This window comes from Malania oleifera, chromosome 1 (assembly GCF_029873635.1).
Source record: "Malania oleifera isolate guangnan ecotype guangnan chromosome 1, ASM2987363v1, whole genome shotgun sequence".
In the NCBI taxonomy this organism is placed as follows: domain Eukaryota; kingdom Viridiplantae; phylum Streptophyta; class Magnoliopsida; order Santalales; family Ximeniaceae; genus Malania; species Malania oleifera.
In genome coordinates, this window is record NC_080417.1 from 143,852,204 (window position 1) to 143,864,927 (window position 12,724).

A 12,724-nucleotide genomic window follows, 5' to 3' on the forward strand; every position below is an offset into this window, starting at 1 on the left:
TCTGTATTACACATTTTATCATAGCTCGGCTCGTACGCTGGCAAATCATAGCACAGCTCGTATGCTGAAAAAACACATCATAGCGCGGCTCGTACGTCGGCAAACATATCATAGCACAGCCCGTACGCTGGCAAATCACATCATAGCACTACCCGTACATCGGCAAACATATATATAAAAATCCCGGCCCGTACGCTGGTTTCCCATTATAAAAAATCCGTATCATAATCCCATTCCAGAAAACATTATTTTACAACATTTTATACTCATGCCACACTAAACAAGTTTTTCACTTATTCAACATATCATCATTTAAACAGTATTCTCCCAAATATAAATCATATATATATATAAACATATTTACTTTCCATAAAATCAAATACTATATATATACATACATTTTCTCAAAAGGAACTAACTTAGTTTATTCCCTTACCTGGCTACTATGAAAGCCCCCAAAACAATCTAGTCTAACTCCCGTAGGATTTCTTGACCAATGCTTGAAAATGAAAACCCCCAGTATTAAACTTCAGTATTTTTATGCGTACATCATTTCCTATAACTATCACAAGACCAAATTTGGCTTAAAAAACCTTACCTCAACTTTGGGATGATTCCCAACTTACTTTCGCCAACGATCCGCTCTGGAAAATTTGGAGAGAACTTCCTCAGGAGTGTCGTGGTGGCTTTGGATTGTCGATCCGACATAAATTTAGCCTGAAATCGACAAAAGAAAAAGAGAAAACCGAAGGAGAGAGAGAGAGAGAGAGAGAGGGAAAACTTAGCTTAATTATGAAGATAAACTCAGATTTTTCATATTTATAGAACAGGGGATTTCGTCGAGAAACCACGTCATTCGTCGACGAATCCTTCAATAATTTCGTCGACGAAATTCAGTCCTCGTCGACGAAATTCAGTCGACTCAAAACGCCTCTCGGTATTTCTTCGTCGACGAATCCCTTGTGTTCGTCGACGAATCCTCTTCTGCCTTCGTCGACGAATCCTCTTCTGCCTTCGTCGACGAATCCTCTTCTGCCTTCGTCGAAGAATCCCCTGTGTTCGTCGACGAGGCCTTGATAACTTTCCCTCGTTTTTCCTTCCAAAATGCAATGTTGTCAACGAACGTGAAGCATTCGTCGACGAAGTCGACTGCCTCCTTCTATTTCGGTTTAAATTCCCCTTTCTTTTATTGTTTAAATACCATTTTAAATTCCGGTCATTACAATTTACATTCTTCCAAAACATTTAAAAATACATCTGGGATCCCCATAATCGAAACAATTCTGATCCTAATACAAAATCTTACCCTCCTAACGGGGTAACTTAGTAAACTCAATGGCGGTCACGACCTGCCGGTCGCTTAGGGTCTCCTGAAAAATTAATTAATGTTGGGGTAAGACACATCTCAGTAAGGGAAAATAAACTAAATACAGTTGTGTGGCAACATGAACATTTAATACAACTATACATATACAGTACCTTTCATATATCAGTAAACATTCATCATAACATACTAAATTCTCATGTACTTTCATATTTATTAATAAATCATAACGTATATAAAACATTTGTTATAACTGATAATATTGAAAACATACCCAGGATGAATAGCTAGCTAATGTCATATATTACCCCCTATGATGGGTTGTGTAGCCCGAAGGCGGGACCCAACAAGGCCTGGCCGACCACTGCCGAATCAAATATGTTTGTAAGTACGATGAGCCCGCCACACCCTGGTCCAGACTGCTAGGTGGACGACCACACTCTACTGAAAGCCACATCGACTATTCATCTCCCATCCCCTCGTGGGATGGTTAACACTAATCTGAATGGAGATATTTGATCTACATATAGCTACGGTACCGAGCTCCTGAAACTGAACTAAACTAACATCCGAGTTTTGATAACATATAATACATGATATAATAGCGGCTTCGTGCCGATCATTTTCATAAATACGGCCTCGCCCCAAAATCATAAATATGACCTTACGCCGAAATCATAAATACGGCCTCGCACCGAAACCATAAATACGACCTCGTGCTGAAACATAAATACGGCCTCGTGCCGAAATCATAAATACGGCCTCGTGCCGAAAACATAAATACAGCCTTACGCCGAAAACATTTCAGGTATATACATTCTGAAAATAAATTAATTATCATATATATATTCGTCAAAATCATCGTAACATAACACATCTTTTCATAATACCTGAAAACATGCTTTGCTCGTAAAATCTTTCATTTCATATTATATTTCACATAAAATAATATTCATGCCACACATGTGCTGTATAAAATCATACTTTTGATTCTAAAATCATAATTTTCTGACATTTCATACATACATACATGTTTCAACATAATAACAGTATTTTTTTCCCAAACGTGCATTTATTCCATAATATTCAAATATCGTAAATATTTTCAGAAAATCAATTTGCTCATAATAATACTAATTTTGCGTAAAAAGCAACTACTTTAGTTTATTCCCTTACTTGACTATTGAGAAAGCCCCAAAAATATCCTAGTCTACCTCCCGTAGGATTTCCTGATCAATACCCTGAAACTGAAAACTCTCAGTATTAAACTTTAGTATTTCTATGTGTACATCATTTCTTATAACTACCATAAGACCAAATTTGGTTTAAAAAGTCTTACCTCAAGTCAAGGATGATTTCCTACTTGCTTTCACCAACGATCCGCTCCGACAGATTTGGAGAGAACTTTCTCAGGAGCGTTGTGGTGACTTCGGATTGTCAATCCGGCATAAATCTTGCCCAAAATTGATGTGAGAGAGAGAGAGAGAGAGAGAGAGAGAGAGAGAGAGAAGGGAGTTAGCTTAGTTAAGAAGATAAAAATCGGATTTTTGTATATATATAGAACTGGATTCGTCGACGAGCCACGTCATTCGTTGATGAATCTTTCATTAATTTTGTCGATGAAATTCAGTCCTCGTCGACGAAATTCAGTCGGCTCAAAACCTCTCTCGGTATTTCTTCGTCGACGAAATTCAGTCTTCGTCGACAAATCCCCTGTCTTCGTTGACAAGTCCTCTAGAAATTTCTCTTCCTCTTTATTATTTTAAATACCATTTTTATTCGGGTTGTCACATGATATGACCCTTCTTTTTTCTTAAAAAGCACATGGTGTGAGCATATGGACCAGAGAGGTACTAGCATAATGTTTAGATGTTCTTACAAAGTACCCTATGTATAGGTTATTCTTCTTCCTATTTTTAATGCCATTAAAACCTATACCTTCCTTATCTAAGGTCATCTTTTGAGAACCTAAGAGTTTGTCAAAATTTTCTTTGCCTCTAGTAAATGTGTAAATGATCTTCGATTGGTCCCCTACTTTTCTTTCTAGGCTTATCATTTTTAAATCTTTTAAGCCTTTGCAAACTGCTTGCAATTTTACAAATTCTTTGGTCATGGTGTTTGCTTTACATTCAAGTTCAAATATAAGAAGATCCTTTGTATTATCACTCGAAAATTGGGATCTTAAGACTTTCAACTCTTTTTCCAATTTTTCATTCTTGTTTTCTAATCTCATGATTTTCAAATCTTTTTCCTTATTAACAAGAATTTCAGATTCTAGTTCTTTCAATGATGCCTTATTCTTGTTTTCTAATTCCTTAAGTTCTACTTCCTTTTCAATCTTTTCCTTCTCTGGGATATTATAAGATTCTTTTAAATCAACTACTTGTTTTGCTAAAATTTTATTTTCATTTTTCAAAAATATTTTCTTTTTTGACAACTTTATTAGAATCTTATGAGCCTTAATAAATCCATTTTGTAATTCCTTGTAAGATGGCATGCTATCATCACTACCAGATTCATCACATGATTCACTAGAATTTTCACAAGATAAATCGCAAGAATCAGTGCATGAATTATTTAAAGAAATAGAAGGAGAGGAATGTACCTGTTCATCGGTTAGAGCAATAAACTAAGCATTTTCTCCTTCTTGATCTTTTGAGCTTGAAGCATCCGGAGCGGTAGTTACATTCTCCCTGGTCTCTCCATATCTCCTAGTGAGTTCATCCCATATCTCCTTTGCACTTGAGCATGCCATGATTTCCTTAACGATGTTGGCATCTAAAGCACAATAAATCATGTTCAAAGCACTTGAATTAATTTGCAATAAATTCATATCATCCTCATTTAACTCATTCTCTAATTTGGGAAATTCAATATTATCAACAATTTTCATAGGCACAAAATTCCCTTGAGCTATTATTCTCCAAGCCCTCCAATCCATAAATTTGATAAAAACACTCATTTTTAATTTTCAATTGTTAAAATTTCATCCCAAAAAATTGGAGGCCTAGAACAAAATTGTCCCTCACAAAATAGGGATACACCAACGTGAGCCATTGGATCTTTAACAAATGCGTTTAACCTTTTTGAAACAAGGCTTCGATACCAATTGAGAGTTATGGTGTATTCTCAAGAGGGGGGTGAATTGGGTATTTTAAAAAAAATTTAGGTCAATTTATCCTTATTTTAATTCCACAATCAGTATAACACAACCTAGGGTTTTTCTAAACAAGCATGAATCCCACAAATAATAATGTATGCAAATATTTAAAATAATTATAACATTCAGCACAAATTGAATATAAGCATATAAGTAAGAAAATTAAAGTACGGAAATTAAATAGAATAAGGAAGAGGAAGCGTAAACACAAAGTTTTTAATGAGGTTCGGCAACTCCCACCTACATCCTCGCCTTGGGCAAACCACCCAAAGATTCCACTATCCACTCTTTAAAATTGGGACAGAGCTTCCCATTACAATCCGCTTCTTACCAAGGCGAAGCTTCCCTTTACAATCTGTTGTTTACATGAGGAGTAACTACCTCTTACAATCCGCTGCTTACACGAGATGTAGCTACCTCTTTACAATCCAATGCTTCCATACGAGGCCTAGCTACCTCACAATGGTTCACAATCCAAACTATAAATACAAATGATATAAGGAATGAATTTTTCGTACAATGAAATGCTTCTTAATAAGCTGAGTTGTACAATGTAAAAAATTTAATGCACTCTCAAATGATTTATAAAATTTGAAGCTTGCTAAAGTAAGGATATTCCTCTCAAAAATATTTTTCAAGTAAAAACGATAGAGTGAAATGATTTGCTCAAAGCTACCTTGTAAAACTCAAAATATTTTCTCCAAAGGATTTTTTAAAATGAAGAGTAGGAGAAGAATATTTCTTCAAGCCTTGCTTGTATAACCCATAAACATTTCCCCCAAAATATTTTCAAAAAGAAAGAGTAGGAGAAAATAGATTTTGATCTTCAAAGAGAGTATAAAGATGAATAAAAAATGAAAGAATTTTCAACAAGGCTTTCCAACTGTCTCTTTTGTCTTATCCAAGTGTATAGACTTGGTATTTATAGGCCAATTAGAGATATAACCGTTTTATGGCTGTTGGGGTAATAAAATATGAATAAATTTGAAAACTAATCGTTTTTTATCGTTGGGGCGCTTTTTGCACGGACACCTTTAGTTTTTCAAACATAATATTTTCTATACAACTACAAATTGAACGTTTTTGGTATTTACAGAAAGCTAAAAGAGCATCTCACAACTTTTATGTTGAAAACTATTTAAGATAATGAGTTTTTAATTGATAAAATAACTCATCAATGAGACGGAAGAAATGTGAAGGGAATTTTTCTGCTGTGGACACCTTTCAGAAATATATTTGTCTCCCCATCAGTTCCTTGTTCCCAGAGAGACGCCAGAAATATATTTGTCTTTCTCAATTTCCATAGTGGATTGGGATCGAATATCTTCTATTTCCTTCATCAAATTTTCATTCTTGCTCTCAAATTTCTTGATTTTCAAGTCTTTATCTTTTTCAGCAATATTTTTAGATTCTAATTTTTTCATCACAACTTCATACTTATTTTCTATTTTCTTAATTTTTAGGGCCCAATTCGTCCATAGTTTGCCCTCTGTCCTACAAACTCCTCTTATGCAATTGTCTCTTGCTTCACGCAACTCTCTCCAATACATGTGATTCGCTCTGAATGTAAGCCACATCCCCAACATATGTGTATGACAAACATCCCCTTAATAACAAGGCACCCCATGAACACGGTGCAGTGGGACTCACCCCGCCTCTATCCCTACCCCCTATCCTACACTTCCAATGATTAATTTTCTCATAAATCCCTTCTCAACATAAATAAATGTATAATATATAAATATTTATTAAAAAATATATAAATAGCATATTAATGAATTAATTAGTTAAGTGTTTAATTGATAAATGGATAGTCTAATAATACAACGAGGAGACGAGGACATATTTGCAGAAGACTGCGGGGGCAAAACTATCAATTTAGAAAAAGGAGGGACATAATTAATTTTGGGCTTTTTGGATGCAGTTGCAGTTGAGACGTGAAAGTGGGCCCACCCGGTCTGTCTCCTCAATCCTGGTGTCCCCTGTGCCATTTAGAAATCCCAAAGCCAAAGTGCAGGAGTTTTTTCCCATTTTATAATTAAGAAGAAATAAAATATACATTAATACTCTGATTAGGAAATTTTTTCCCAAACTAATGTTCACGTAATCTCGCAGCATGAAGCTGCGAGATTTAAACTGATGGCCAATGAGGAGCGGACGCATGGCAGAGTGCAGACAAAATCTCGCAGCATGAAGCTGCGAGATTTAAACTAATGGCCAATGAGGAGTTGACGCGTGGCAGCGTGCAGACAAAATTTCGCAGCATGAAGCTGCGAGATTTAAACTAATGGCCAATGAGGAGCTGACGCGTGGCAAATTTAAATTTAAATAATAAACATGCCCTTTTAATAAATTTAATCATAACTTTCCCTTAAAAATATAATTTAAACTTAAATTTTATTTTTGAAATTGTAAATATATAAATTTTAAAAAAAATTTACATAAAAAAATTATTGATTATAAATAAGTATTTTGTCATAAAAATTTGGATAAAATCCAAAAAAATATTTCAAAATATGATTCTAACCCCTGAATTTACAAAAAATACTACAAAATTTCGTATAATTGAATTTTATTGACGAAATGAATATTTTGTTAGTTAACTATTAAATGCATGTGGAATAATAAAATTTGTCCTTAATAAAATGATATTTTAAAACTCGTGGATTAGAGACCGAAAAAAAAATTCGAATTGAATGCTTTGATGCTTTGTGCCAACTAATTCTTTAAGTATGACAAAAATAATTTGTATTATTTCAAAATTATCTAAAAATATAATTAGAAGAAATAAATTTTTCAATAAGTTATAAAAATGCCTAATAATTATAATGTTACAAAATGTTTATTAGATGTAATATTTAAAATTAACAATTAAACATTTTGCAAGACAAAGTTAAATTTATTATTTAAATTTAAATTTAAATTTAAATTTGTAAAAAGGGAAAGTTATAATTAAATTTAAATTATAACTTTAAAAAATTTAAATTTAATTAAATTTTATCTAAAGAAATAAATAACAAAAAAAAAAAAAAAGTTTTAAGTAAGATTGAAGCTCTGTAGAGCACATGCAAAATTAATGAGAAATAGATAATGAAATTTGATCTGAGTATCGTGAGTTGACAAAAGCTAATCGTGTAAGGAGTGTGACTATTTCTAACACAAGCTTAATCAACTTGAAAACAAGTATGACGAACTCAGTTAGCAGCATTAAGACTCTAATTTACATATGTATTTATATTACATGCATATAGTCTCTCTAAGGAGTGTATGAAAGATAATAGCAGCATCAATACCTCTTTGTACGTCTTAATTTTTTTGTTTTTACTCTCTTTTATTATATTTTGACTATCCGCATACTAAGCTGCACTGTGAGAAAGGAGGAAGAAGGCAAGGATATTTCATGAGAACGAGATTTATTATTATTTTCTTTCAAGTTCAAAAATTGGACCTCTCTCGCCTTGACGCATGTGTGTAAAAATGAAAGTACAATATTATTTATATAAAATTAAAAGATAATAAAAAAAATGTAACATTATTTGCGTGTGGAAACAAATATTTGTAATTTTTCAAATAATTGTAAAAATATCAAATTAATTTTTTATGTTCTAAATTTATATAAAAAATTTAAAATATATTTTAATTTTATATATTTTTAATTTATTACTCAAATACGTTCATTAAAATATTATTTTCATGAATGTAGAGAAAACCATACTAAACTTTTTGTAATTATACAAATTTAAATTCAAATGCAAAATAACGATTCTTACATGTTGTAACTACATGCAGTCTGAACTTTAAATTTGGATAGTTAATTAAAGTATAAGTTTAGAGAAATCATGAAATAAACTTTAATTTGGATAGTTAATTAACGATTCTTGGACCTGCGAGATTTCTTCTCGCAGCCATGCGTCGCCTCTCCATTCGATGGCTTCTTAAATCTCGCTTCTTGGACCTGCGAGATTTCTTCAAGCGTCGCCACGCGTCACGTGCCCCCTGTTTTTCTCTTTGCCACGCGTTAGCTCCTCATTGGCCATCAGTTTAAATCTCGCAGCTTCATGCTGCGAGATTACGTGAGCATTATTTTGGGAAAAAATTTCTCAATCAGAGTATTATTTTATATTTTATTTCTTTTTAATTATAAAACTGGAAAAAACTCCAAAGTGCGGCCACAAAAGCAACACTTTCCCATATAAAAGTAAGGAATCCCACAAAGGGTGAGAGAGATTTTTGTTCGCTTTAAAGACACCCATATCCTTTGAATTTTTTTTTAAATATTTAATAAAAAATGAATCTAACAAAGGGAATAAGTAGTTTAATCAGAATTTTAAAAAATTTAAGAAATATTTAAAATTTTAGTAAATTTAAATAAAATAGTATAATGACATGAATTTATGTGACGAATAATAAGTGGGTATAGCAGTACAGAATCCACATTACTATAGTCCCATTGTATTTGTTATGTGGGATGAAACATTTCTCATCATTTTTTAATAAAATAATATTTGAGAGGATACTTTTTAAACATTTCTCATCATTACTATAATACTTTTTAATGTTAGTAAAAATTTGATATAATTTAATATTGTATTTTATTTAAATATAATTTAGTGTCTCACTATTATGTTATTAAATTAACATTTTTTATCTGAAATTTATGAAAAGATGAGTATCTTTTTGGCTATTGGTCACCTGTAATATCTTATTAGAGATATATAATATTATATTTGGGGTTGAGGAGGAGGAGGATGATAAGGTAATTCCGCACTGCCGGGGACGTTAGGACTTCTGGAGCAAAGAATTTTTCTCTCCATCAGTTCCTTGTCCCTAGAGAGACGCCAGAAATATATTTGTCTTTCTCATTTTCCATAGTAGATAGGGATCGAATATCTTCTATTTCCTTCATCAAATTTTCATTCTTGCTCTCGAATTTCTTGATTTTCAAGTGTTTATCTTTTTCAGCAATATTTTTAGACTCTAATTTTTTCATCACAACTTCATACTTATTTTCTATTTTCTTGATTTTTGAATCTTTATCACTTTCAACAAGCTTAATTGATTCTAGCTCTTTCATCACTCCATCATTCTTGTTTTTCAATGATGTGTATTGTTTAGTAACTTTGATTAGCATCTTATGTACTTTGAATAAATCATTTTATAAATCTTTATAAGATGACATGCGTTCATCATTGGATTCATTAAATGAATCGATGCTATAACCATTAACCGATTAGGATGAGTAACTTTGTTCTTCATCATCATCCCATGCCATAAAGTAAGTGTAAGCAACTTCTTGATCACTTGATTCACATTCCGAACTACTTATACTCAAACTATCCTATGTAGTGACTTTCATGACCTTTTTCTTTTTCTTTTTTAGAATCTTTCTTAAGCAGTGGACATTCTGGTTTTATATGTCCAGCTTTGTTACAATTATAACATGTAGGAATTCTATTTTTTGATTTCTTCTTGCTAATTTCTTCTTCTTCTTCATCTGATTGAGATTTTGATTTTTGTGTCTTTCTTATTTTGAATTTATTCTTCCTTTTTAGTATTCTTGCAAGTTTCTTAGAGATGAAGGCTAGTTCATCTTCATCCATTTCATCATTATCCTCATCACTAGAGTTTTTGTTTGAAGTTTTAAAGGTTATAGATTCTTGGGCTTTATCTTTTCCACTTCTTTCATTCAGTGACATTTCATATGTGAGTAGAGTGTAGCTATACATTGACGCAACAAAGCTTACAAAGAGGGGCAACTGTAGACACTCTATTTTTGCCATAACCAAAATGAACAAGGGGTTCCCTTTTGTTATTTTACTATTATTAGTATTTTTATTATCATTATTTTATTATTACTTTCTTATAATTATTTTTATTATTTATTATTATTAATTTACTATAATTATTCTGGATTATTATTACTATTATTTTTAGTTATTTCTATTACCTTATTATTATTATTATTATTATTATTAGCATTAGTATCTTATTTTGGGTATTATTATTTTAATTTTCTGTATCTTTATTAGTAAAGTTATCATTATTATTATTATTATTATTAATTATTACTTTTAATATTTGTATTATTACTTTATTTTTATTAGTATTATTATTATTATTATTTTACTGATAATATCTTTATTATTTTTATTTCTACTATAATTATTTATTATTATTTACTATTAGTAGTAGTATTATTATTATTATTACCTTATTGATACTTATATTATTATGATAATTATTATTTCTATTTTCATTATTACCATAAGAATAAAAGCATAAAAAAAAAAAAGAAATTCAAAAAAGGAAGTTTTTTTTAGGGTTTTCAAAAAATTTTTTTTATATAAAAGGAGGGGCAACGGAGGCCAAAGGGGGAGGCGCAGGCCAAGAACAAAAAAAATTTAAAAAAAAAAAAAAAACCTCCTTCTTCTTCTTCTGGAGCCCTGCTCCACCGACATGGGGGCCTTTGCCGTTCCAGCCATCGTCCTCGACAGCCTCCAGCCAGCCGAGCACAGCTCCGACCCTCTCTCTTCCTCTCATCCTCTGTTTCTCTCTCTCCCATCCTCTGTTTCTCTTCCTCTCTTGTTCCCCATCTTCCAGCCAACCTCCAGCCACTGCCTCGGACCTCCCTGCAGCCCGAGTACCAGAAACACAGTAGACCATCCAGCTGTAGTAGCCACACCACAGAACAGCCGCCATCAAGGCCCCTGCAGGAGCCTCCACTCAGCACCGCGAGCTTCCCCTATTCCGTGCTTCACCAACATCACCACTCCGGCAGTCGACACAACTCTGCAACTCCGAACACCAGCAGCCGGAAGCACTCCCACCCGAGGATCTTCTCTGCTCCAGCCACAGCCGCGGCCTGCCACCTGCTTCCTCTCCGTCAGCCTATGGTAAGTATCTGGTAAATCTCCTGCTGCTCCCGGCGGTGAACTCCCTGCCTCCTGCCATCACACACACACACACTACGCACACACAGCACACACATTTTTATTTTATTTTATTGTACATCCTTATTTATTATATTTTGAGATTATTTTTGCAGGCATATTTGTACACATATGTATGTATAGATATAAATATATATTTTCTGATTTTTGTTTAGATGTTAATATCTAAGGATAGGTTCTTTATGGTTTATGCTTGGGTGGTTTATGATTTTATGTATGATTATTTTTATTACTACTATTTGTGTTTCTCAATATTATGCTCATGTTATATTCATTATAGAATTTTCAGTTTTATGATATATTTATATTATCAAGAGGTGTATAAGCGGGTTCTAATATTTAAAACTTGAGTTTTTATCGCATGTGTGAATGAATTTTGATTGTTGTATATTATTGTTAAAGCTTTTGTTATCGTCATCTTTGTATGTATATGGAGCTTTTATGTTTTTATTGTCGTTATTAATTTCAATGTATACATGTCCATATTTAGGGTTTATATTGTTTATATTGTTACGAATAATTGTTGATTATGTTAAGCAGTTTATATATATATATATATATATATATATATATATATTTAGCTATGCGTGTTTCATGATTTAACATTGTTATTACAAGTTACATATCTTTGTCGTGATAGTCGTTTAAATTTCTTTTGTGGTACACTAATTGGTCTGTCTTCATTGTTGTAGGATTTTTTTTCATTGCCAAGGTAAGATTTCAATTGTAATATTTAAATGTAATAATTTTTGTTGTCGTGTTAATATTATCATTGTAGATTTATTTTGCATATTATTATTATTATGTTGCATATTTATTTGATTATATATTTTTGCATATTTATTTGATTATTATTATGATGACCTTATATATTTATATTTATGTTATTATTGATTGCATATTTTAATTGTGTATTTAATTTGCATGCATATGTATTATTGTCATTGCCTTAATTATTTATTGGCATATTTATATTATCACTTAATTGTATAGTTTACATCTTATTATTGTGATCGACTCATATGTTTATGTGCATTTTTATGTTACTTTTACCTACCCTTCTTATTGTATATTTGATTACATATTTATTTTCGTATTATTATTGTATCTTCATGTTAGATTTTGGTATATTTCCTAATTATCACATGTTTCCATACTGTACCCATATATATATATATATATATATATATATATATTTGCATAATATATTATAATTTGAATTGTTCCCATAATTTCACTTGATTTGTTTCCATATTGTATATTATCTATTATGTTTAACTATTTCCATAT

The 12,724-nt window shown here is 31.8% G+C and overlaps 1 pseudogene; it reads right to left on the reverse strand.

The window, feature by feature from the left end:
• LOC131149487 (probable sesquiterpene synthase) overlaps window positions 1–11,183 on the reverse strand; it is a 30,373-nt pseudogene extending 19,190 nt beyond the window's left edge.
• Between the last annotated feature and the right edge of the window lie 1,541 nt (window positions 11,184–12,724).